The 27,201-nt window shown below is 43.3% G+C and overlaps 1 long non-coding RNA gene across 3 annotated transcripts; it reads left to right on the forward strand.

The window, feature by feature from the left end:
- Nucleotides 1-1,909: 1,909 nt before the first annotated feature.
- On the forward strand, nucleotides 1,910-22,695 carry LOC135279206 (uncharacterized). Of its 3 annotated transcripts, none has more exons than XR_010346495.1 (5): nucleotides 1,910-2,386; nucleotides 3,097-3,196; nucleotides 6,214-6,348; nucleotides 10,410-10,477; nucleotides 22,576-22,695. It is a non-coding gene; the product is annotated as an uncharacterized LOC135279206 (long non-coding RNA). The 3 variants fall into 3 exon arrangements; XR_010346494.1 differs by lacking the exon at nucleotides 22,576-22,695 and adding an exon at nucleotides 11,175-11,271; XR_010346496.1 differs by lacking the exons at nucleotides 1,910-2,386; nucleotides 3,097-3,196; nucleotides 22,576-22,695 and adding exons at nucleotides 5,222-5,355; nucleotides 11,175-11,271.
- The last annotated feature ends 4,506 nt before the right edge of the window (nucleotides 22,696-27,201 follow it).

Below are 27,201 nucleotides of genomic sequence, written 5' to 3' on the forward strand. Positions count from 1 at the left end.
TTTAGCCAGGGTGGTGGGTGGTTCTACTTCACTGTTCAAAATAGCACGAGCCTGGTGCTACACACATGGTGCACCTTGGGCTGTGTCCAAAACCAGGAGGCTGGGAGAGAAGAAGGCTGCAAAAGGTGACAGAGAGTGGGGGGATGTGATGCTGAGCTCCTTTCATGGCTCCAGCTGAAGCCTCACTCGGTGTGAGGAAAAAGGCAAACAGGAAAACCCCATTCTCCTCTTTTACCCACTGATCTGCAAGGCCCAGCACAGAGAAAAATGTGGGTTTTTTTCGGAATAGAAGAAATATAGTTATGTCAATGAAAATGTACCGTAACCACAATGTTGTTGAGTGGTTTTGTTGCAAATTGATCTGCACGGAGAATTTCTCTTGGGCTTAAAGGAAGATCATTTCTATAATGGGGTGGATCATTTCTTTATGTGGCAGCTCCTGGTAGGTTCTAAGTGCCTGCAAGTTTTGCTGAATTTTACTCTTGTCCTTCACTCCCAGCAGTGCCATGTGAAGTGGGCATGAGCTTGTGAAAAAGAGAATTATGTGCAGGATGCCATGGAGTTTATGGCTGCATTTGGCTTTTTGGGTCTCTTCACAGGGTCGCTGTGGGAAAGGAGAGCTCCTGCTCCTTGGCACAGGTAGGTTGGTGATAATGACAGGTGAACATTCTGTTCTGGAGCCAAGCTGCCCAATTTTGGGCCCTAATAAATCTATTTCTTTTCCATATCATCAGGCCCAGGTTCTGCAGCCCAAGAGAAGTTTTACATCATGAATGCATAACAAAAAAATTTTTGGAAATTGCTTTTAAGCTGCTGTTTTTTCATCTTTCATTTTGTTCTTTTCCATTATTTGGAATGGTCTGAAAATGTCTGTATTTGCTCTATTTTGTTGAACAATACACTGTATATTTTGCTGGGGCAGGGTGGCTTTGTAAAGGGAAAAAATTACAGAGCTCTTAAAATACTCAGGAATGAAAATGGTGCCTTTAGTATGATCAGATTGTGATGGACTCTGAGTGCCAATGGCTGCTGAGGGCTAAAATAAAGCATTGTGAGAGTTGTGGTCTAAAGAATGAACAGAATGAAGCTGAGGAAAAGCAGGAGCTGCTTGTTCCTCCATGGAGAATTGAAGGAGCAGTAAAATACTGAAAGGCTCTGTCTGTTCCAAAGGGATCATTAAGGCGAGTTTGTTACTTTAATTCACTTCGAGTGGTGCTTAAGGACAATTTGTTCCTGATTCCCCCTGCCAGCTGAAGCAAATGGTTTTCTTTTCTCTCCCCGCTATGAGACCACAGGAGGGTTGTGAGAGGGAATGGCCGGAGACAGGAGCCTGGCTCCTGAGCCAGATCCCCTCTCCATCATCTCCTGCTTCTTTCTGCACTGAACGGGGCCCACAGCTTCTCACACCCCATTTAAATTGATTTCAAACCAGTGCCAGGGAATGCATGAGCCGTGGGGTCTTTTTATGATGGGGGCTTGGCTGCCCTTTCCTTTAATTGTGGGGTTTCTCCTGCTCTGGGGATCCCCCACTGCCCAGCACCTTCAACAAATTGTCTACATTGTCTGTGTGAAATGTCCTTTACTGTCTATGTGAAATGTTCATTATTGTCTATGTGAAATGTCCTTTATTGTCTATATGAAATGTTCATTATTGTCTGTGTCAAATGCCCTTTATGGTCTATATGAAATGTTTCTTTGAATTTTTTTTTTTTAAAAACAATATATATAGATAATTAATACAACTGGACAACTCTCAAGACTGTCCCTCACCCCCCATACCAGTGTTAAATTTAGAAAAGGTGCCTCAGCGTTTAATTCCTGCAGACTACTGGCAGTGAGAGTGGGGTCAGGCTGAGGTTCACCTCCATCCTGCCCCATCCCACACGGGATCAGACAGAACAGGCCCCACACCACACAGGGAACGGAGAAACCACAGTCCCTAAACCTCCTCTCCTTCCCTTCCATTATTTCCATTCCAATAATCTTTATTAGGAATATGATTCTTCTGGGACAAGGCACCACTAAATCAGCATTTCTTCCTAAAGAATCCTGGTGTTCCATGGAGCTCCTGAGCTGGGCCTACCCCTGCTTCGTGCACAGGAGCCGTGTTGACACAATATATTTAGACTTGTGTAATGTGTTTGACTCAGAGCTGCACAACATTCTGATTAAAACCAATTATCGCTGCACAAAATCGGCGTGGCACATACTAAACACTCCCAAAGTGCTGCATGGCAGCTTGCAGAGGGGAGCTCTAAATCTGGAACCAGCACTCAGGGGAGGTTTCCAGGTCCCTCTGGGGACTCACCATGAGTTGGGCACAGAAGATCCAGTGACATTTTGGTGGCTGCGCTGGTTTGGGCTGGGATGGAGCTTGTTCTCCTGTGTATGGAGCTCAGAGTGAGGGTGGTGTGGGCAGCACGCTGGTGGGTTTGGTTGTTGCCGAGTGGTGCTGGCCCTAAATCGAGGAGGTCCCTGTGGCTCTGCAGCGAGGAGCTGCAGGAGAGACCATGAGGGAGCACGGCTGGGACAGCTGGGCCCGACATCCCACACTTCAGAACATTGTGGGAACTGGTTCTGGACAGCTGAGCCAAATATCCCACACCTCAGAACATTTTGGGAACTGGTTCTGGGACAGCTGAGCCAAATATCCCACACCTGAGAACAGTATGGGAACTGTTTTGGGACATCTGGGCCAAACATCCCATACCTCATAACAGTGTGGGAACTGGGGAACTGGTTCTGGACAGCTGAGCCCAATATCCAGTACTTCAGAACATCCTGCCCAGTATGGGAATTGGGGGAACTGATTCTGGGGCAGCTGGGCCCAACTGGCCACGGGAACATCCCATACCTCAGAAGATCCTGCCCAGTACAGGAATTGGGGGAACTGGTTCTGGGACAGGCTGGGCATTGCTCAGAGGTTTGTGGGCAACTGTCACTTGGGCATCACTTGGTTTTGTAGGGGCTTATTTCTTTCCTTTGTACTACAATTTAATAAGTAGTAGCAGCACACTTTGCCTTGTTTCAATTATTAAAGTGTTTATCTGTCTTCATCTTGATCTGTGAACTTTTCCATCTCCTTTTCTCCCCCAGTTCTGCTGAGGCAGAGCATTGAGGGAGTGGCTCAAGGCCAACCCACCACAGCTTCCTTCTGAAAAGCTTCAGAACAACTTGCTGATGTGGAAAACTCAAGGTAATCAAGGCATTGTCCAGTTGGAAAGAAGGTTCTGATGTGCTTTGATTAAAGCCCACATGAGGGAACAGCTTGTGTGAGGCACAGCAGACATTTCCTTAATTTAACAAGCCAAGGCAGGATGAGATCCAGTTAATTTTGCTTTAACTGTAATGACTCATTCCAATTGAAGTTATGGCCCTGGAGGTCAGTGGAAAAATAACTGCCCTGTGTTGACTTTGAGCCAAAACGCAGTAACTCAGGGACTGAAGGCAGGATGGGACCTGTGGCAGAAAACTGGAGCCAGCAGAAATTCCACTCAGGCTTCAGGTGCTAAAATTCCACACACAGCCTATAGAAGAGTTTTCATTATTTCATTTTAGAATCCTTCTTGAAACCTGTCCTGGCTCCCACCACAAAACACGCTCAGGATGTTACCAAGTGATGCATTTTGATCCGGATTCTACTGGAAGACACATAGATTAAAGTAGTTTTCCCTTCTGGTATAAAAATTCCATGAAGCTGAATGAGATCACAGCCTATAATGGCAGTGTTCACTGTCTCCTAGCACCACCAGTGATTAGAAGCAGAATTATAGCGTGGTGATTTCATGTCAGAGGACAATGCTTTATTAGAGTTTGATTTACTTAGTAATTTAAGTACACTGAATCAGAGCAGGGAAAGTGCTTTAGAAGTAATTTTTTCCTTAGCTCGGTTATTTTTGCTTTGTTCTGTCTTCATTGTGACCTTCAGACTGTAAGGGCTCCTGGAAAACAGGAACAATGGTTTTTTAAGTTATGATTCACCCAAATATAACACTGGTGGACCAGCAAAGTGCCAAGGGAAGGTCTAAGGGATGGGGAAAGAAGCTGATGACCTAAATGTAAACGTGGAATGGGTCCTTTTCCTGATTCCCATGAAGATGGTAATAGCTACTCTTGATTAGTAGCTGCCCACTGTTGAGTCACGTTTAATTACTCAGGTGGGGAATTTACACCACCTGATTTTCCCATGGACGAGGTAAAACTGGTCTGATTTAGGACTGCAGGTCCAAAGGAAGGAATTAAACATCTCCAAAGATGATTCTGCTGTCATGGGCTCCTGAGGAAGGTGGGCTGACACAATTTCTGGAAATATCAGTGTTCCTACAAACAATGAGGTGCATTCTGATGCCTGGCTTTGGGACTGCAGCTGTTCAGAGCTGGCTCAGCCCTGTCCCTCTGCCTGTGGGTTCTCCTCCCCTGCTGCCCCTTCAGCAGCTCCAGCTGTTTGTGGGGCTGTGGGACAATCCCTGCCCTCACCTCTGCTCCAAGGCTGGCATGGAGGGATGGATGGATAATGGATGGATGGATAATGGATGGATGGATGGATGGATGGATGGATGGATGGGTGGATGGATGGATGGATGGATGGAAAGGGGTGGGCAATAATCACAGAATTCACAGAATGACCAGGTTGGAAGAGACTTTCAAGATTACTGAGTTCAACCCAGCCCCAACACCTCAACTCAACTCTGGCCCCCAGTGCCACAGCCAGGCTTTGTTAAACACACCCAGGGATGGTGACTCCACCACCTCCCTGGGCAGCCATCCCAGAACTTTATCACCCTTTCTGTAAAACACTTTTTCCTAATATCCAACCTGTATTTCTCTTGGCACAGCTTGAGATGAACTCAAGGTCAGAGCAAGAAGAACAGGCAAGGGTCACTGTTTAGAAAATCTTAACTTCCCATTAAGTCTAATTTATCCTTTTTTTTCCCAGGCCCAGAAGTTCCCATGCAAACACATCCTCTGCTATTGTATTTTCTGTCAAATTAACCCTCCTGCACCCCACCCTGGGGTACCACTGGTGTTCCTGGGGCACTGTGCCACCACCTCTCAGGGAATGCGTTGCCCTTGGGGCCACCAGGGGTTAGTTAAGCACTATTTCTGCATGTTTGATTACCAATTTGAGTTAATTAATGGGCTGCATGTGATCTCTATTAATTAGAGTGTGCTCAAGCCTTGATAAAGTGTGTGTCCTCTTAGCACAGCATAATGGCTTCACAAAACCCCTACAAACTGTGGCTAATTAGAAGTGCATTAGGATTTCAGTGTTTAAGGGACAAGGAAGTAAAAGATAAAAATCCTTTTTTAAATGGTTTTTAAATGGTTCTAAGGAAAGCCTTCTACGAAGTGAAGGTAAGGATGGGTTTTTTTGTAAAGATGAAATAATTTGGTGGAAACAATTTTTCCCTAATTTGACAGCTTCGCTCTGACTGTGTTATCTGTGGGAAGAGCAAGCTTAGGATGGAAAAAAAAGGCCAGGGGACACATTGTGCAGTGGAGGAGAGAAAGGCCAGTAACCTATAGTTGTTATTTCCTTAAATTTGATAATCAGCTCTACCCACCCATGTAAACTCCCAGGAGGGCTCAGCTCCCACTTCCACCAGCCCCAGCAGAAATCCTTTTTTGTCCTGTAATTAAAGTTTCCTGCTCATTGTCCTTGGTTTCAACCCATCTGATGCTGCACTTAGAGGCAAACCCTGCCCAAACCTGACAGCAGAACATTTGAAAACAGAGACAACTAATTAACCTTTCACTGGTAGAGTGTGTTTTCTTATTGTGATTTACCTGCCAATAGAGCTGAGGGCAGGATTGTCAGTTCATTCTCAGTTCGTGCCCTTTTGGCTCCTGCACTCCCACAAAGTTCCTGTGGCTGGTGTGGGGTCCAAGCAGCAGAATATTTGTGTTGCATCCATAGAAACTTCCACGTTTTTTTCTGTTTATATTGACCCAAACCTTGAAGTTCTTTGCCCTTATTCTGGCATAGCTGCCCTTACAGCCTACCAGGGTTTGGGTCAAGAACAGAGAAGGTCTTTGTTCCACTGGGTTCCATAAAACTCTTAAAAAAATAATAGCACTCAGCTCTAAAGATAAAGGTTAATATATTTATTATTTACACATATGTAAATTATACATAATATTTAATAAAATTAAATTTTCATGAGCTGTGTGGAACTGGTCATGTTCAAATGAGAGTTTTGCTTTTTCCCTCAGTTTTCTGGAGCACAGAGCCCTTCTGCACCATTGGGAATTGTGTGTTTACACTGATTCCCTACAGCACCACTTGAACTCTTCAACTCCTCCTCTCCCAAGGATGAAATCCTGTGGCATGGAAACTCCAATGCAATGGTAAGCTCAAATATAGATGTGAAATTAATATCAAAGCAGATTAGGGGGCATTTGCTCAGCTATTGTCTACCCAAGTCATTTTGCAGGACATGAAAAGCAATCAGTTCCATTTTTAGGAGAGCTGTTTCACTTAGCAAGCAGTTTGATTAAGACAGATGCAAATGCAGCTCTGGCTATGTTTAAAATGCTTGCTGATCATGATTCTTTTAATCTGGGGCCTCATTTCAAATGACTACAGGAAATGGAATCGTTGCTGGGGAAAAAGTAGCATGTGCTGTATGGACAAAGCATTTGCCTGGGTAGACAAACAGCCTTCAAAAAAAGAAAGAAAGAGGGGGACACTAGGAAAAAAACCAAACACCAAAAAGGAAGAATTAATAAAAAGCTGGGGTTGTTTAAAATGGAGAAAAGAAGACTCAGGGGTGACCTTATCACTCCCTAAAGCTCCTGAAAGGTGCCTGTGCTCAGCTGGGGCTGGGCTCTTTCTCCAGCAGCACTGACACAACCAGAGCACACAGTCTCAAGCTGTGCCAAGGGAAATATAGCATGGATATCAGGAAAAAGTTTTTCACAGTAAGGGTGATAAAATTCTGGAATGGCTGCCCGGGAAGGTGGTGCAGTCCCCATCCCTGGGTGTGTTTAACAAAGCCTGGATGTGGCACTGGGTGCCAGGTTTGAGTTGAGGTGCTGGGGCTGGGCTGAACTCAGTCTTGAAAGTCTCTTCCAACCATGTGGTTCTGGGAATTCTGTGAAAAAAAAAACAAACCCTGGCACATCAGTAGCACCTAAGATTACCCAATATTTCTTCCAACAAAGCAGAAATGTTTCCCAGCACTGTTGACCCAAAACATTGCAAAAGATGTTTTTAGTGCGTTGTAAAAGCAAGATCAACTTTTCCAGTTCCCTGCAGAAACAAGTGCCAGCCTTGAAGCACAGCAAATTCCTCCTGACCTGAGCTCTTGTCCTCAAACCTCCCTGGAGGGTGGCCACACCTCCCTGCTCACAAAACTCAGGGGTGTTCAGAGAACCTCATTCCTCTGGAGATCCAGCTGGGACACAGGGATTCCTCCCTTTTCCCTGGAATAGGAAGGGCCAAGAACTACCTAAAAAACAGAGGTCAGACAAAATTAAGGGGATAAAAAGCAGTTTATTTATATTTATTGTTGGGCTTTCAGGTACATTTAGGGCATACAAAGTCCACCCAAAATGGACAACAGTTTTTCACTTTTATAAGTTTCATCCATTTGCATATTGGGGGTTAATTTTCCAATTCCAGCTTCAGGTAATGAAGTTATTTAGTCCTGGTTTTCTCACCCAACTCACTTTTGTTTCCATCTCGAAGGGTCTGAGGCAGTGAGGTGTCCTTGATTGCCAGGCCTGGAGAGGAATTGTTGTGTCTGCCCAAAATGGGAAGGCTGCAGCTCACACTGTCCATGGAGTTCAGAGTTACACACTAATTAGTTGCAGGATCACAAATATATGAAAATATAACAGCTAAAATCTGAAGGCATCAAGGAGGGGTTAATTCTGGAGCTGAGAGCAGGAGGAGGCAGGAGCACAGAGCTGCACTTCCCAGTAGATGGCTCCGTGGTATTCCAGACCTGGCTTGGGCTCCTTTAATCAAACCCTTTAACTCCAAACAGATGCACCAAGCTTTGCCTTTTCTGTCGGGCACCGGTGTCACGCTGAGGTGTCTTTTTTTTCTTTTTCTTTTTTTTTTTTATGGTTGCTGCTTTTCCCTCTGATCATAACACCAGAAACTTCCCCAGTGGAATCCCAGGGCATGGAATAATCCAGCCCTGGGCTGAGTGGGGACCAACAGCTGATGCAGCACCACTGAATTATTGGCTGCACATCTAACCAGATAAAATTTAACACAGCCAATTAAAGCCTTCAGTCTAACACAAGGACACTTCATGAATGGTATTCCCAGCTTCAGAATGTTTGTTGTTTTGTTGTTTGGTTTTTTTTATTTTTTTTTTTTTTACAAACAGAACAATATGGGATTGATGAGTCTTGTTATTTTGCCTATAAAGAGCGGTCTTAAATGCTTACAAAAGCCTGCCAAGTGCAGCCATTCAGTTCTACACCACAGAACCAGATGAGTTTTGCTCGAGTTATAAAATGCATTAATTCAAGATTATACCCCTGTATGCTGTGGAACATATGTAGGTACAGCACAAAGCTGACAATTTGTCAGGCCCTTTTCCAAGCCCTTCTCATGAAGAATGAGGTCCCATTTGGATCAATTACAAGTGAATAGGCATTACACGCTGAAAATCATGCCTTTGTTGCTTAACAGTGCAAAATATTGTTGGGATAATTATTTTTGTGTGGTCCTCTTGCCCTGTGGCACGGAGCCAAATGTGATTCCAGCTCCACCTGGCTCTAACCCAAGACCACTCCACATCAGGCCCTCAGGATCCTAATTCTCTCATTCAACTGACTATGACCAATGTCTGTGTGGTTTTGGTTCAACACAGACTGGTACGTGCAGGGAAATCCAAATTTTCATATGCCAGTGGCATTCTTCAAAAATTGGCCACATCTGTGACATGCCAGGTCTTCTTGAGTTTCTCCTTTGTATTTGATGCTTTAAAGTTCTGTATTCCTGAGTGTCGTTGTGTGACACTATTTCTCCACTTTGGCCCCTGATATTTTTGAGGCTCTTTGATCATTCTGATTTTTAATCTCTGATTACACATGAGCAACCAAACTACCCAGCTTTGCTCAGAAATAACTTGCTAGAAATGCCTCTTCATGCTACACAACATAAACAATTGCTAAAATATGCAGATCAGGAAAACTAATGATGTGTAATGGTACAATGTTTTAAATGTCTTAATTTAGTTTATAGGCACTCAAAAAAAAAAAAAAACACACAAAAAAAAGCAAACAAAAAAAACCCCAAAAAAACCAACCCACTTAGGGAGCCAAGCATCAATAACTTGAGTCTGCTCTAGCTGAGTAATCACCTCTCGGTGATGAATTCTTAAATATTAATTTGCTGCATGCTATTCATCATGTGCAACAGTGAAGGCAAGGCAGAATCAAGGCTCCAAAAGGAGAGAGAGGGTTTTTTTTCGGCTAGGGTGCAGAGTTGCCACTCTTTATGATGCCTCGGGTTTTGGCTTTTATATTTTTCACATTCTGTGCTGCTTTAGTGTGTGGGTCTGAACTTCACATCAGGGGATGGTGAGCTCTGGGCACAGAGCAGGGAGACAAAACAATTCCTGCTCCAGCTGGGCACCAAGGACAAATGATCCAAATCTCAGCCCAAGAGCACAAACCCCGTGGGCTGCAGAGAGAAAAACAAGCAGGATGGGACTGCAGGGGCTGCAGCTGGAACTGGACACTGAACTGCAATGTGCACATGGAGCAGAGCTGATCCCAGGGAGAGACTCCGGGACCATTTTGTGACGATTTTGGGTTGTGCTGCCCAAGGTGGATCTATTGAAGCCTTTTAATAAATCCCTACTTTATTTAGCTCAGCCTAGTTAGTCTCTATTCTAGGTCAGCCTTCCCAAGGCATCATTTAGGCTGGCTTGTTCCCTCTTGCTGCCATCCATGGCTCTGACCCAGCTCCCAGAGGCTGTTTGCTGGCAGGGGAAAGCAGAGGTGACATCCCTGTGTGCCTTCTGGGGTGCAGGGACCACCTTGATGTGCTGCTGGGGGGCAGCAGGAGGTGTGACTGTCCCTCAGGTTTGTCAGTGCGCTCCTGAATTACTGCAGCATTCCCTGTGAGGCGGCCAAAGCAATGCTGAGGGGTTGAATTCTGAACTTTTGAAAGAAGTGCAGCTCCTGTTGGAGGGGTCAGGGAATATCTCTGGAATATCTCTGCACAACAGCTCCTCTGTGATCAGGGGGTGTTTGCAAAGTGCCCCAGATTAGAGGTTTAGACCCAGCTCAGTTCAGCTGAAGGAGGTCAGACACTAAAGGTATTCCAGCTGCACCCTATACAACAACCCTGTTTCATAAACTGTATGAAAAATCCCCACACTGACTCCTGAAATTTCATATTCAAAATGGATCTAAGGTGATTCCTCATCCTTTTCCTCCAGGAAAACTTGACTCCTTGGACTTCATCCCTTCCTTGTCCTATGAGTGAAGTAATCAGTACCTAAGACAGGTGAGCAGGAGGGAAAAGTCATTTATTTCATACCCCCTGAAAATAAAAGGAACTGATCTGGGGAATTTTCCCCTGTGATGAGCAGTATTTTAATGCATGGCTGCTTTCTTCTGGTCGTGCTGTGGTCACACTTTTTTGGGGTTTTGCTGTGGTTGCTGTCTTTGCAGATCTCTGGCTCGAGGGACAGGGAAAGTTCAGGCCTGGTGGAAATTTTTGTTTCTGCTAATAAGAAGTTTTCTACAAGTAGCCCAATGTGCTTACTAGACAATGCCAGTACATATTGGGGTGGAAAACATACAGAATTCTGCTTTTTCTACTTACTGGTATGGGATTATTGAGAAGTGATTTCAGCCACTCAGGGCCTCAAGGGTCTAATTAAAGTGACAAGTCTCCTCAGAGCCTGTGATGTTACAATACTTAGTGGCAGAAATAGGAATAAAAATCACTCCCTTTTCATTGTCTTCCTGTTAAAATGTGTCCATTTGACAGGAGAGAGGCATCAGGGTGGGCATTTTCACTCATTTGGAAAGCAGTGGACACCCAAAAGTGGGCAGAGAGAAGGCTCACTCCTTTTCTGTCTTTCACAAGGGTTTATCCAGCAGTAAAACAGAGATAATTCCAGCTGCATTCTCATGGGAGCTCTGTGGAGTGCAGGAGTTTTTCACAGATTTCCTGCAGAGTTTTCCATGATTTGCAGGCCCAGCTGTGAATCCGTGGGTGGGGTTGTGCAGCTCTGTACCAGGTTTTGGCTCTCCTCCCCTTCGGACTGCTGGAAAGTTGATGACAAAACTCCAGGTAAAATCTGCTGGAAAAGTTCCTCCAGATGGGCTCAGTTTTCACATCTGTGGCCTTTTCTCAGAGCATTCCTGTTCCCCTTGTGCATTCCCTGCCTGCTCATGCTTCCCATGCCCAGCAGTGAGAGCATCCAAGATTTGTGCCACAAATCCATTCCTTTATTAAGGACTTGCTGATGGAGGAGAAATCACATTCTGAATCATCAATTCCTCCAAGAGCAAAGTCTCTCAGGAACAAAGATTGCAAAATGAGGCAGCACTCTCAGACCTTCCACACTGTGCTCCCTGGGCTGGTCCCCCAGGGAACCACATTTTCCAATCCTGCATCACCCACTTGGGGAGTTGTTTACTTTTCTTTAGCACAAATTTTTTAAATGATACTTAATCACACCAAAGAGCTTTCTTTTCCTCAGACAAATTGTGTATTTACATACAATTCTCTAATTGCTTGCAACATGTTGTCTTCCAAGTGTAACACCTGCTTGGGGAGGCTGCTAATTTAGATATAACAAGATAAACAGTGGAGTTCTGGGTTTTGTAAGGAAGGCAGAAGAAAAGTAATTTAAAAAATATAATTAATCAAGATTACATAATAATAGGGATTTTTTTTTCCATATTTCATGGCAGCTTTCATAGAAAACGATTGGTTTTCCTACTGAAGAAAGGAAAATTTCTGTGAAAATTTGGCCTCATTATAGGACAGAAATGAGAAAGAAAAATCATGCCTTCTGTTTAAAAATTAAGAGCCTTTAAAGTCATGCAGTTTTAGAGCCAAAGAAGAGCCTATTTCTTGGCATAGGAGAATCCAGGAGGAAGAGCTCTCTTCTCCCACTCTCCCTTTGCCTTTCTTTCCAGCTGTGCCCACCAGAGCTGTGATGGAACTCACTGAGTTTTCCACCTCTGCTTTTTGCTTTCTGTCCCTTTCCCAGCCCTCACTGCAGAGGCCTCTCCAAATCCATTTGTCTTCCATTTGAGGAGGCTCCAGAGGCAAGGCTGGGTAATTGCTGGCAGGTAGAGCTCTGTCTGTCCCAGTGAAATCTTCCAATTTAGAGTTGCTTCCCTTATTGACAAAAGTGCGTTTCTATTGCTCTTATTCTGCTCATCTCGTTCTGCTCTGTGTGTCATAAACTAAAGGGAATATTTGCTTCTGGTTGCAAAAATGTTGGTGGAGATGAAAAACAGGGAAATGGCCTGGGCTGAGAAAATAACTTTGATTTTCACTAACAATGTCTTGTGTATTGTCTGAGAGCGTTCGTAGGAAATAACTGTGTAGGGACTATGTGTCATTTTTTTATTCCTGCCATTCAATTTCATTTGTGGCTTTTCTTCCTCCCTAGGATGTAACTTTTCTCTTCTGAGTATCTAGATGGGCTTCATAAATTATTGTTCTCTCAAGCTTGTATGCATTTAAATGTATTTTCTATCCTTTTTCTAAATGGAGGGAAAATAGGATTCCAGTCTGTCCAGGTAGACGGGTTCTGACCTCCAAGCTTAGTTTTGGTCCATTCCCAGAGTTGGAAACCCAGTTTCCTGTGGCTCCAGAAATGTTTTTCCCTTTTGCCTGAGGCCTCAATATCTATTCTTCACATTCTTTATGTGGACATCCTTATCTGTTCTTCACATCCTTGCCACAGCACAGACTCCTGGCCGTGCTGTAAATCCCTTGCCTCCCATCCCTCAACCCCCAGAGCATTCCCAGCAGCATCCAGCTGTGCCCATCCCCTCCCACTCCCACAGCTCACCTCAGTTGCTTTCAAAGGAGATGTGACAAAACCTGATACCCAAACTCAGCCACCACAGAAGGGGTTTAACTGATCTCTGTGGACTCACATATGAGAACTCGGATCTGGTGTTTTCAGCATTTGCTTCCACCATGGAGAGCTCCTGTGCCTGTAAAGAGCAGAACTCAGATATTTTGTTTTCAGCATTTGCCTGTAAAGATGGCTCTGTTAAATTCACTGCAGTGCCTTTGACAACTGTGCTGTGACAAATTTTGGTTATGCCAATTGAGGGCTCTGATTGTATTTTAAAAATATTTACAGAATTGTTTAAAGTCACTTCATATATTATTTATTTTTTTCCCCTTGAGGAAGGTATTTCATTTTACATCTGGGTCTGGCTAAATCCTAAATGAATACATATGGAAGGTGCAGGAGGGGGCTGTGGGATAACAGAGGCTTTTTCTTTGCACTTGGAGCCCATCCTGTGCTGTAAGCAAGCAAACAGCTTTGCCACCTGCAGCTATTTGCAAGCCAAAATGAAATGAGCTGATGTTCTCTGTCCTATTCCAAGCATCCAGGTGTCCACTGGATGGGAATTGTTATTGCCATTGGCAGGGCTGGTACAGCCCAGCACAGAACCCAAATGGCTCTGTCTGGAAATTGCCCTTTGCTCTGCTCTGGGGTGCCAGGCTGTGCCTCGTTACCAGGGACAATTTCTGTTTGAATGTCCCTGCTTCAGCAATGAATATGATTCAGAGTTCATTAAATCACTGAGCTCTGTTTATTGAATTCAAAAGCCTTTAAACAAGGTCTTGGAGTCCTTTTTAGGAAGATACAGAGCTTCATTTCCAGGGTATGCCAGACTCCCTCCATCCTCACCCATCTTCTGGTCTCTGACAGTGTTGTTACCTACATTTTTAGAACAATAGAGTGGTTTGGGCTGGAAGAGACTTTTAAATGTCCCAACTCCCTGTAATCAGCTTGGAAATTTTCCACTGGATCAGGCTGCTCAGAGCCAACCTGCCCTGGAATGTTCCCAGGGCTGGGGCATCCAACGCCTCTCTGAGTAGCCAGGGCCTCACCATCCTCACAAAAAACTCCTTCCTTATATCCACGCAGCACAAACTGCTGGAAGTTTGCTGTGGAAAAAAAAATGCAGCTGTTGAAATGAAGACTTCTTTTGGAGAAGGTGTTTCCTAGTTTTGACAGGAAAAATTTCAGGTGTAAAGCTGAATTTCATTGGTGTGTTCAGCCTATTCAGAAAAGGAGGCAAGGCAGTGATCGCAGGAGGTTTCCATGCTGACAGGACACAAAGTTTTATTCATTAGTGATTAATTATAAGCATATTCATGGACCAGAATAATCTGCTTTTCCTCCTTTTTATTGTCTGCAAGATTCTAAATAATTTCCAATTACTTACTGCCCTCTACCTTACTCTAAAATCTTGGACTCTTGCTACTGTTATTATATTTTTTTGAAACTTCGGGTTAGTTACTGAATTCAGCTCTGAAAGTGAGATTTTAGAAGTCTTATAACTCTTCTCATACTGTTATTAAATCTGGAGAATGGTGACTATCATTTCAGCTGCTGTTCTTTTACTTTTGTTGTTGGCTTCTGAGCAGGACTGGAGAGAGGGCACAGACAGAAAGCAGCAGTTGAGATTCCCCTCCACCTGAAAGGTGGTGCAGGTCAGAGGTGAGAGAACTGGAAGCAGAGGCAATGCAGCAGCAGGGGAATCAGCAAAATAACAAAGCCTGGCTGAGGCAAGAGAGAAAAAACCACCAGCCATGCAAATCAAGAGAGATATGCAGGAGAAAAACACACATTGAGGCCCTGGTGTTAACAGGGACTCACAAAAATTAGGTTACCTTTGGGTTGGGGACCCTATCAAATGCACTTGGCAGAAGGAATTTATTTAGAAATAGCTTCAGAAATCCCACCAAGGATGCATTGTGACACATGAGCACTCTGCATTGTTTCCCAGCAGCCAGGGGCTTTGGGGTGCCACATGCTGCACAGCAGATGACTTCTCTGTCCCTTTTCTGTGCTCACTGGGACTCCGACAGTCCAAAAGGTCTGGGAAATGCTGCTTGCCTGATGCTTGTGCTGTGAAGTGAGCATTTCAAACAGAATATCTGGGTTGTTTTCACTGGCCATTCAAGGGTAGTTCAGCTGGCTTACTGCTACCTGCTTTTATTCCCATAAAACCACTTAATATAATTGTGGGGACTGAGCCATGGCCAAATGAGCCACCATTCTGTTGACATCACTGCCCAGTTTTGGTCCTTGGTACAGATTTCATTAGCTCAGAATGCACAAGCACGAGTCTGAAGCAGCAATCAATACTTCAGCAGCACTCCCTGAAGCCCCACATCAAACATTTCCATAAGTGATTAAAACTTGTGCTGTGCTAAATCAGAATGTGCACCAACAATGCTGCACAGGGCATTTGTCAGCACTGCCTGAGCATTGCTGAAAATCAAACAGGGCTCAAGAAACTGCAGCAAAACAGAGCCCCTAAGCAGGAACTTTTGCCTGTAGTGAGAGGATTTTATTCCAAGGTTTTTTTTTTTAAATTTTATTTTTATTTTTATTTGTTTCTACTTTAAGGGATGACGGTGATTGTGAAAACAAGCAACCCCCTTGTCAGCTGTACCCTTTTCTGTGAGACCCTTAGAGTTTACTTACTCAGAACAGTTCTTTTGGAAGACCATAACTCTGGTTATTGAAATAGTATAGTGAAATTTATTAGCATTTTAAAATATATAGAAATAGTATAGTGAAATATATAAGTATGGTATATAAAGTATACTTCACTTAGTTTATGGTATGTAAACTATACTTCACTATACTATATGAAGTATAGTGTATATAGTAAGGTATAAAGTGAAATAACTCTGGTTATTTCAGTGGTTATTGAAAGAATATAGTGAAATGTATTAGTATATTAATATATATAGAAATAATATAGTGAAATATATGAAGTATAGTATATATAGTATAGTATATAGTGAAAAAACTGATTTTTTCAGTGGTTATTGAAAGAATATAGTGAAATGTATTAGTATATTAATATATATAGAAATAATATAGTGAAATATATGAAGTATAGTGTATATAGTATAATATATAATGAAATAACTGTGGTTATTTCAGTGATTTCAATCTGTGTGGGACATGGCTGCTGTGCTCCTGACCCACAGAGATATCTGGGACTCAAACTTGTCCATTTGTGATGTGATCATTGTGGCCTCATGGTCCTGTGGTCTGGGTGACACTGTTGAGATGGGTCACATGGGACATCACCAAATCCATGGAAACAGAACTACAGCTCTCTGCACAAATTTCAGCAGGATTTGGATCAGCTCCTCAAAAAAAAAAAAAAAAGTGTTTTTTCATCTGCATGCAGAGTCCCCATCTCCCAAGCTGTGCAGCATCCCGTGGAAGGATTTGTAAACACTTCAGCACTTTCATTGCTATGCTGCTCTCTGTCCAGTCCTTCACAGAAATCCATCCTGATTTCCCATTTCTGCAGGGATGTTTGCTTATCTTCTTTCAGCTGTCTTGGCCTTCAGGAAATTGAAACAGAAGGGCTCAGACCCCCTGCCAGAGATTTTGTTTCACAGTGCTCTGGTGCTCTTTATGGCTGAGTGATGAATACCAATTTAATTATACTTGGGAGCCCTGGCTGAGTTTTCTTTTGTTAAGTCAGAAGTGTGGAAATGAGTTCCAGCTACTGTTAAAGAATTGTTACAGTGCTACCATAAAATACAGAATTTCCACTGTACACGGCTTGTTCTACAGCCCTTCTAAATTGAACTCAATTAAGCTGCATGTCTCCTCCACTGTCAGAGATATAAAACTGCTCCAGTCACATGTGGGATGTGGTAATGCATTAAATCAGGAGATTGTCAATTCCTCCACACCACGTCCTAAGGTGCCCTTTGCTGAAGCTCCTTTTAAATTAGTGTGAATGGCTGCAGGTGTAATAAACACATCTCTATATTCAGGATATTTATGATGGGAGGGAACCAAGGGTACACCATGATTTTGCTGCTTTAAGGCTGGTGAGGAATGTTTGTGAGCAGAGGTGGATAAATGAGTATGATCACTGTGAAATTCCTGCTGTGGAACGGGTGAGGATCCTTTATGTGGACAGATTTTGTTTGAATTTTGTCTTTCTGTAGAAATATTACAGACAACATATGCTTCTGAAATAAGCTGGTGCATTTCCAGAGATTTCAGTGAAGTTTCATCCCTTAACATTGGCAGAAAATTCGAACTTGTTTTGGGAAAAGCAAAACAACAGAGCAAAACATGCAAGAACCTGATGCAAAATACCTTTAAATTCTCAGTAACCTGAGGGTACTTCATGAAGCACTAACATTATTCAAATATCTGGTTTTGAGTACTTTTCTCTCTCTTATTGCTGCTTCTTTCCCCACACGCCTTCAAATTTACTAAGCAACACTTGTACTGAAATGGTATTTCCTAATGTATGTGTTCTGGCTGACAAAATGTCAGCAGACTGTTCAACAAAAAAAACCAAAAAAGAGGAAATTTTATTTATTTCTCCCTGCAGAAGTGGGAGGAGATGAAAAGCCCCATTGTCAGCCACCTCTCAGAGTAGGCAATTAAGGAGCAGCAGTGTACTATTCACATTCAGAGCATAATTCAATAAATACATACTGCATGCTTACATTCCACAACTGGTAATTACACACAGATGCAATCAACAGGTCTTTTTCAACATTTTTACAAACCTCACTGAACTGCTAAGAAACCTCAAAGGGCAGCACACCCACCCCAGACACTCTCTGCTCTAAATCTAACCCTAAATAAATTAATAAATAGAAAAAAAACCCCAGAAAAAACAGTGGACGGAAAGGATTTATCTAAGGAGAGAATCAAAAATTCAACATGATTTCAATTATGAAATGGAAAGTTCCTCAGATGTCACCTTTTAAAGCAGTGCCCATCACTTCCCATGGGGTGTGGGAATGTTTGGGGTCACTCCGTGATGCAGAGTTGTGAGGTAATGCCTTGGGAAGGCTGCCCTAGAGCAGAGGCTGGGCAGAGCTAAAGAATAAAGCAGGGATTTATTCAAAGGATCTCCTCAATGGATCCACCTTGGGCAGCACAAGATCCCAGCCAGGGCTGCACCCAAGACAAACCAAAATGAACCCAAGATGAACCCAAATGTTCCCAAAATGCACGAGCGCTGCCGGGGTCTCTCCCTGGGCTCAGCTCTGCTCCATGTGCACATTGCAGTTCAGTGTCCAGTTCCAGCTGCAGCCCCTGCAGTCCCATCCTGCTTGTTTTTCTCTCTCCAGCCCACGGGGTTTGTGCTCTTGGGGCTGAGATTTGGATCATTTGTCCTTGGTGCCCAGCTGGAGCAGGAATTGTTTTGTGTCCCTGCTCTGTGCACAGAGCTCACCATCCCCTGATGTGAAGCTCAGACCCACACACTAAAGCAGCACAGAATGTGAAAAATAGAAAAGCCAAAACCTGAGGCATCAAAGGCAGAGCATCCCTGTGCTCAGGCTGCTCTGCACTCACAACACCCAGGGGGTGAAAGTGCTGTGGAGGAGGAGACGTGCCAAAGGAGGTTTCCTTCCTCCTCCTCTTGCCTTCAAAGTTCTCGCTCAGAAATGCCATTATTTGCTTGAAGTGTGGGAGCAGCAATGCCTGTGCAAACCAAAATATTATTTTCATGCATTTTAACAGCTGTTGAAACACAACCAACAATTGTGGTTCCAGCCATACTTTTCCCTCTGCGCTCTCAGACAGCATCAAACATGAAATTGTGATTACAAGACGTGTTGTTTGCTTTTCTGAGTGGTGCAGAGCTCTCAAATCCCTCATGATCAGGAGAAAATGAAAGATCTAAGAAGTCCTGGTGTCTCTGGGCAGACCATGAGGGAATGATCTGGGGGGGAATTAATGTTTTGCTGCGGTTTTCCTTCCCATAGTTCTGAAAGTTTGTAGCTTCCTTATCACTTTCTTGGTTCCAAGGAGAGCAGGGAATTTTCTCACCCTCTAGTTCATTTGCTGTGAAATTGATAAAAAGTTGTAGCTAATGGGAGTCTGTGGAACACAGATGGATGAGGCACTGGGAGAGGCATCAGGAGCTCTAACACTGATTTATGGGACAAGTGGCTTGGGCTCAAGTGGCAGTAAACCACTTGAGCATTGTTCACAATCTTTAAATTACATCCCCAAAGAATTCCAGCCGAGTGCTGGAGTCACCAGGCTGTGCTTTCTGCTGCTCCCATTCCTCACTGAATCCCAAACCCCTCTCTGCACGAGGCCCAGATTTAGGGGGACATTTGGAGAGTAGTATTCATTTTGTGACAGTCTTTCCTCTGAAATCCACATTTCCATACCCTTGCCCAGTCTATAGGATACTTTTTTTCTGGGAAAACTCACTGGACTACATCTTTAGGAGAAAAGCCCTTGGGGTGATCAGCTGGAATGTTGATAGACACCTTATTTCTGCACCTGGTCATGCTGGGTTGTGAGTGGGAGCTGTTCCTGGGCCAGGGACTGGAAATTTTATTTTTCCCAAACTCTAGGTAAGGATGGTGTTAGAAACTCATGGGAAGATGGGACATAATGTATCCCACAGGGCAAAGCTGGTACCAATTTAGTGATAAGTAGAATTATCACCCTCTGCAAGGCAGAGGAAAAGGGACCAGCTTGCACCAAGTTAAAAATGGTGCTGAATGCTGTGTTTGTAATTGTGTGTGAGTTGTTCAGCCTGAACTAGGAACAAGAAATGTGTTCCTCTTAAAAAAAAAAAAAAAAAAAAAGAGATGATTCTGCACCATATGCTATGAAATGGAATTTTCAGGTACTCAGTGAAATTTTGAGTAAAAGCTGCATTACCTCTGTGAAGGATGGTCCTGAAGGACAGCAGGAGGGAGCAGGAGTGCACTTTGTGGTACTCACAGTCTGCTTCAGCTTCATTTCATAATCCCCCATAATTGGATGTCGTTTTTCCCCACGTCTTGAGCGCTCGTTTACCTTTGGAAAGGGTTTTGTGCTCAATAGGTGGAAGGTGTTAATTAAGCACGAAGCATCACTTTGTTTAGCTGCTGATTGAGCTGAGGGCCTTGCACAGGTTTATAGCAGAGCATAAACCAAGGCAGAGAGAAAGAAACAATCCTTCAGTTCAATTAGAGATGGAGAGAGGAGCAGCTTTGCTGCTGAGTCACTCGAGCTCCACAGAATGTACCTCATTTTCTACCTCTCTGCTATCAGAGCAAGGACTGATGTTGTTTTCTTCACATCTAAAATAAACCAGCCTCAGAGACTACTCTAGCCCCCTTCATTCCAACCATCCCAAGGTCTTTTGAGGCTTTGTAGGGGAATCATTCCCTGTGGGACGGATGGTAGCTCACTGTGAGCATTCTGCGCTGTCTGAGGCCCAGAATCTGTTACCAAAGGGCAAAACTGGGCCCATTGTTCAGAACTAAAGGTCGGGACTTCTTTAGTGTTGTTTAAAGAGATCTTTGCAGGTGTGACAGGGATTTGTTTCTGGGTGATACCCACCAGACCAGCCAGAAGAGTGTGAAACTCTCCAAGGTGTTTGTGGCACATGGTCTGGTTTCAAACCGGAGCACCAAGCCAGCTGTAGAGCAAGGACAATTCCCTGAATTGCTGCAGGCCAGGCACCTAATGTTTTTTCCATAAAATTGTTTCTGAACTGAGCAGTGATCCTGTTCTCCTCACCCTGGCTGTGTGGCCACTGAGCCACTGGCCTTTAATTCACCAGAGCTCATCCATCCCTGCCACATCTGCACATTCAGCTGATGCCTTGTGAAGGCTGAGCTAGAGCAGAGACCAGACTGAGTTAAAGAATAAAGTAGGGATTTATTAAAAGGATCTCCTCAATGGATCCACCTTGGGCAGCACAAGAGCCCAGCCAGGGCTGCACCCAGGATGAACCCAAATGGTCCCAAAATGCACGAGCGCTCCCGGGGTCTCTCCCTGGGATCAGCTCTGCTCCATGTGCACATTGCAGTTCAGTGTCCAGTTCCAGCTGCAGCCCCTGCAGTCCCATTGTTCTTGTTTTTCTCTCTCCAGCCCACGGGGTTTGTGCTCTTGGGCTGAGATTTGGATCATTTGTCCTTGGTGCCCAGCTGGAGCAGGAATTGTTTTGTCTCTCTGCTCTGTGCAGAGAGCTCACCATGCCCTGATGTGAAGCTCAGACCCACACACTGAAGCAGCACAGAATGTGAAAAAGATAAAATCTAAAACTGAGGCATCATATCCAGCAGGCCGAAGTTTCCTCATTTCACTTTGTTTCCCTAAAAGCAGCCAGCCATGAGCTCACTGGCTCGCACAGACTCTTTTAAGGAACCCCCCACCTCTGCTGTCTCTATATTCAGGCAGACACAAGGGTCAGTAGTTTTCCACGCCCCCATTTCCTCCTCATCTCCTGCTCTGCTTCTTCCAGCCTGGGCCCATTTTTCATTAAGGAGAGCTCAGCAGTAGAAAGAACACACGAGGCAGCAAAGGCAGAGTGGTTTATTCCCTTTCCCACTGCCATATGATTCTTTATTTTGAAATGTAAGCACAACATGGGGCATGCTGTTCTTCAAGCCACTGAATTGGTGACTCTCCTCTCCGTGTGTTGTCACCAGCAATCAGGGATAGGGGAAAGGCAATCTCTCCCAGTACTGATCCTTCCTGGGCAAAGGTAATGGAAGCCTGAAATATTATTCATCCCCTTATTCTCAAACAGTCTCATATGGTGATTTTTTTTTAATTAGAATACAAAAATATTTAAAATTTGCACCATCAGGAGGCTGTCTAAGCACTGCAGTTTATTTAATGCCTTTAAATCAGAGCTGCATTAATCAAAATATTTGCCTTGGAATTGAGCAACCACTTTACTGGTTAGCCTGGGCTGTTCCCTGGAATGCTCACGTGTGGGCTAAATGAAAAGTAGAGCCCCAGGGTTTGATTTGTTCCTGCAGACTTTAATTCTTCCCTGTGTGAGGATGGTCAATGCTAATCCTTAACTGGGGACATTTCTTTCAAGAAATCAAGTGTGTTGTTTGCAATCCCTGGGGCTGGAGAGGCTCTCTGGGCCTGGCCAGGGGATCAGGGGGGATTGCATCCCCAGCAGGGCTGTGATGTGCAGCTGGGGTGGTTCTGGCTGAGGAGCACCAGCCTGGCCTCCTGTGATCCTCTGCCCATGCCCCTGCTCGTGCTGGGGGTGCAGAGCTGAAAGCTTCATTTGGTCCTGGGTGTCTGAAATGTCAGGTGTGGCAATACGACACAAAATGAACGACACTCACACGCTGAGATGTCTAAGGTAAAAAAGGCACGTTTATTTTTGGATTTCCACATTTATAGAATTCTAAAAGTGGCTATGGGGATGAAATTGCCACTTCTCCAACCACACTGGTCAAACCAACAGCCCATCAATTCTCTCCTCCTCCAGAAAGGAATGAAAACAATCATTGTTTACATGAAAAGTGAATGAGAAACTCCAGTACAAAAATGTAAACATCAAAATGTTTTAGAAGAACAGAGCAACAGTCAGGAGGGAATTCTGGTTCTTTCCACACAGAGCAAGGGTCACTCTGGATTGTGGTGAGTGGCCACCCTCAGTCTGTGGCACAAGAGGGAGACACATCTGGAAAGGATCTACAGTGGGATGAAGCCCTGAATTAATCACATTTTGGGAATGCACAGCTGAACCAGGCTGAGAGGCAGCCCAGAGCCTGAAAATCCTAATTTCAATCCAGAGATGTCAAATCACCCCTCACACACTCTGCTTGGCCTCCTGGAGAACACCCTCCCAGAAGGAGATGCTGCCATGGGAACAGCAGAAGGAGCCCTTTAATATTCTGTGCATTGAGCAGGCTTGCTATCAATATGCTTTTGGGATGGCAGCATTGCTGAGTTTGATGATTAAAGATGCAAAAGTGCAGTTCGGTTCTGTACTTCCCAATGAAAATTAGACCCTCCAGAGATTATGGATAAATGACTACATATCCCAGAAAGTAATTTGAGCAAGTTCCAGATCACTGACCAGAAGAAAATTCAACTACGGAACACAAAGACATGTTTGCAGCCATGAACACTATCTGACAGGGTAACTAGATTATGTCAGATTCTGCTTACAGGCAACTGAAAATAAATAAACCTGAAAAATTACTTCACAGTGTGTGACTGTAGGTGGTGAAAAATACCACTCATGAAGAATTATGATCCAAACCAGAATTACGTTTATGTTCCTAATCTGCTCTCAAGGCTTTCTTTTTGTCTTTAAAATAATAATAATAATAATAAAAAAAAAAGCCACAACCTTAATATTTCTTGCATGTCAGCTCAGACCCCCTTGGGTTAATACATTCCACAGTCTTGTTGTTTACTTCTCATTAAGCTAAATGTTTTATGCAAATCATCTGACATAAAGCCAGACGACCAATCTAGAAAGGCTGTAATTCCATCTGATGAGTTCATTCAACTGAAATCTGTACTTAATTTCCATAATTATACTACCCTATTCTCATAATGTGAACTGATTGCTGCAAAAACACAAAATAACTGAAATGCGTTCAGATTTAAAATATGAAAATGATATGTCCCTTTGGGCACAAGAGTTATGTTTTACAAACAGTTTCTCTATTTTCTTTATTTTCTCCAACAAAATATCTCTTTATTTAAGGCTTTGCCAGCCTCATTTAAAGACTATTAAAATGATAAGAGCTAGTTCTAATGCAGTGTTGCCTTGCTAGTAAAAAAAAAAAAAAAAAAGAAAATTAAAAACATGAAAAAAGCAGGGGAAAAGAGAGGAAAATTGAGGGAACAACACACCAGGACATTAATAATTATATTAATGCATTATGCTCAAAAGCCTGAAGATTGCTGTCTTGTCATGGAGCTTAAACCCAGAACAAACTGGCTGTGCTCTTGCTGACAAGTCTAAGTATCTTCTTAATTATAGAATCAGGAAAATGAAGTTGCTGCTGCACCAAGAAAAGTCTGAGCGTAGTTTGGCTTGGAGGAGCTGCCAAGGGCCTGAACTTGCCTTGGGAACTCAAGCTTTCCAAAAGTCAGGCTCAAATATCTGCTTTGGAGGCTCGGAACCAGGAAGGAAAGCTGTGCTGCAGCTTTGGGTTGGGTTTATGGAGGTACTTGGAAGAATCTGGTTTATGGAACAGTGATAATTTTCAGCATGCCCCTAAAAATTAAGTCACCAAGTGACGAGAAGACCAGGCTTTTTATCTTTTCTCTTTTTATTTGTTTTTTTCCTTCTTCCTGGTTGTATAACCACAGTTGTCTTATTGCCAGCAACAATTACAAAAAGTTGTACTGAAATGGAGCAACACCCAGGACACCTGATGGGAAGGGCAGGATGCAGACGAGGTGTTTGAAGAGGTTAAATGACATCAACCTGATGGTGTCACCAACCCCTCCCTCTCACCTGTAGAAAGGTGACTTGGATAAAAGAGTGCATTTTATTATTTTTCTGTCTCTTGCATAGAACAAACCAAATATTTTCTTGGATTACTCAGAGAAGCAGTGGCTATTTTTATGTACACGTCACTGATCCCTGCCTCAGGTTGACCCAAGAATTGCAGTTTCCTTCTCCAGTGTTGCCCTGGTTCAGGGCAATTTTGGGAGAAAAACCTTTAAAGGGGTTTCCTCTAGAAAAGTAAATTCAAGTGGCCCTTCCCCCAGCTGTTTCAGGTAAAAGATTTCCTTGGAGAAAAGTGGAAAAAAACCCTGTTTATTTAACAGGCAAAGCATTCACCAGCACAAAAATGAACAAATTAAATTGGGGGGTTCTTGAATATATCACAATTTATGCCCAGCCATTTGTCTGTCCCCATGGATTTGTGTTACCAAACCAATTTTCTAATCTAGGTGTAACTCTCTCTTTAGGAAGCGGTGCTGCAGCAGTTCAGATCTGCTAATGATAATTGTAACACTGCTTTGAAACCCTCCCTCCTTCTCTGTGGGGGGAAAAAGGCAAAATTGCAGCAGTTTTATTTCTGTTGTATTTTTAATCACTTTTTCTGAGGAGTTTCTGAACTTTTCTGGGCGGTAGCTGGTTTCAGGCTCTGCCTGAACTCTGTGTGCTCTTGCAAGGAGCTGAAAAATGCAGCTTGATTTTTTTAAACCTTGCAGAGGTTTGAGTGTGCAGCAGACAGTTCTGCATGATGGATGGTGGAACCAGTTAAATGTGCCACACTGCTGTGAGCCTGGGCAATAACACTGCTGCAGGAATTCTATAGAATGCAGATAATTCTGCTCTCACCACGATGACCTTTCTGGGGAAAAAAAAAAAATAAAGACAGCAGAATCACTTTACAGCTTTCTAATAAAAATAAGAAGTAATCCTGTTAAATTCAAGCTCATCCAGCTAAATCACTTAAGCTTTCTCATATCCCTGCTTTAAATATCCTCAGCTGACTTTGCTGAAATGAGAAACACTCCTGGATAAACAGCAGCTGGCCCTGCTGGCTGGGGAGAGGGGTGGCAGCACATCTGTCAGTGCTGGGAGATGCAGAATTGCACTCTGGGGTCAGAGGGAAGCTTCTGGGGCCTGGAATTTGGGAATTTCTTAAAGAACTGGGGCAAGCTTGGGAGTTCTGTGAAGTTGCCCAAATCTCCCCTCCGTGGTTTGCTGTTTGTGCATTCAGCAGAGCCCCTTGCTGGGGCTCTCAGAAGGAAGAGTGTCACTTGCTTAATTGCCACTATCACTTCCTAGAGCAACTGGTTATTCTGGTGGAATGAATGCTCATTTGTTTAATTAGTTTAATGGCCTGGAAGTGTCTAAACCCAAAAAGCTCGTTCCAGCTAACTGGAAAGCTCCATGTGCTGAAAACAAAGGTTGCTCATAGTCTCATGGATTATTAAGTTTACATTTTTTTAATCAGAACTCAGAAAAAAAAAAATTATTCCATAAGCGAAGTCCTAGGAATTTTACAGTTGAAAGAAGTCCCTTTAAGAAACTAAATTGCATTTTGCTTGTCTGCAGGAAAGGCTAATGAGGCCAATTTAAAGGGATTTCATTTGTTCTGAAAAGTGTTGGCCATTGTAGATTCCTTCATCTGTTGGAGGGAAGGACCTGATTTTACTCCAGATGAGCCTGCTTTGGATCCAGCAGTTTGGATTTGTGTGCACTGAATGATTCTGCTTTTACTGGGCTTATTTGCATGAAGCAATTTGGATGGAATTTGGCCATAAAAAGACTCTTGCCTGTATTTTCCTGCAGTTTTTTAAGTCATAAACTATAGTATTTATTTAATGAGGAGCATAGGAATATTTTTTCATTGTCAGTAGTATTTACCTGAATCAATCTCAGTGTTTTATTGCAACAATGTTCACCAAATACATATTTTTGTTTATATCTCTCGCCCCTTCCATTTCCTGCCACTCCAAATTACAATAATTCAGATGGGTTGGGTTTACATTACACAAAATTTCCACGGATTACAGCACAGATTTGCACTCCAGGTGAGCAGAGTAAACCATTAATGGCATTTTTATTGGAGTTACAGGTGCTAACATTTCAATTTACCACACAAATAGCACTGATTTTACTTTTATCTTGAATTTTGTCTTCCTGAGATATCTGTGTGCCTCCCAGAGCTGTTGGTTTGTGATCTGGGGAGTGGAGGGGATGAAGCTGCTGAGATCATTCTCTTGTCACCACAGCTCTTCTCCTTCCAGTCCTGTTCCCACCTGGCTGCTCTGCCTGGAAATTCTTATTTCTTGTTTATTTAATGTTTATTCTTGTTTATGTAATGTGCAAAGTGCCTATTTAAAAAAATATCCAACATATAATAACAGAGAATGTGATTCTTATCTGCATATCTTCTAAATATCAGGCATTGGGAGCAGAGGGAGTTGAAAAATCATCAAGAAAATGCCTTAGATAAGGATTTTCAGATTTTCAATTAGGCACATGCTTCTGCCTCTTCACAGTCCAACAGGGCTTTAAACCCATCCCTTAAAAAGGAGTTTTTAATGTTGTCTGCACCAGGTGGAACCAAAATAGTTAGGATGAAATAAAGGACTAAAGAGAGATTTGGGGGATAGAGAAGTACCATTACATAGAGGGAAATTTTTAGTAGGAAAATAAGTACTTAGGAATATCTGCAAATAGTATTGTATTTTACATGAAGCTCCTCTGGTAACAGCTTCATGTTTTTCTAGGCTAAAGGGAAATTCACTGGTA

Source organism: Passer domesticus, chromosome 12 (assembly GCF_036417665.1).
Source record: "Passer domesticus isolate bPasDom1 chromosome 12, bPasDom1.hap1, whole genome shotgun sequence".
Lineage (NCBI taxonomy): Eukaryota > Metazoa > Chordata > Aves > Passeriformes > Passeridae > Passer > Passer domesticus.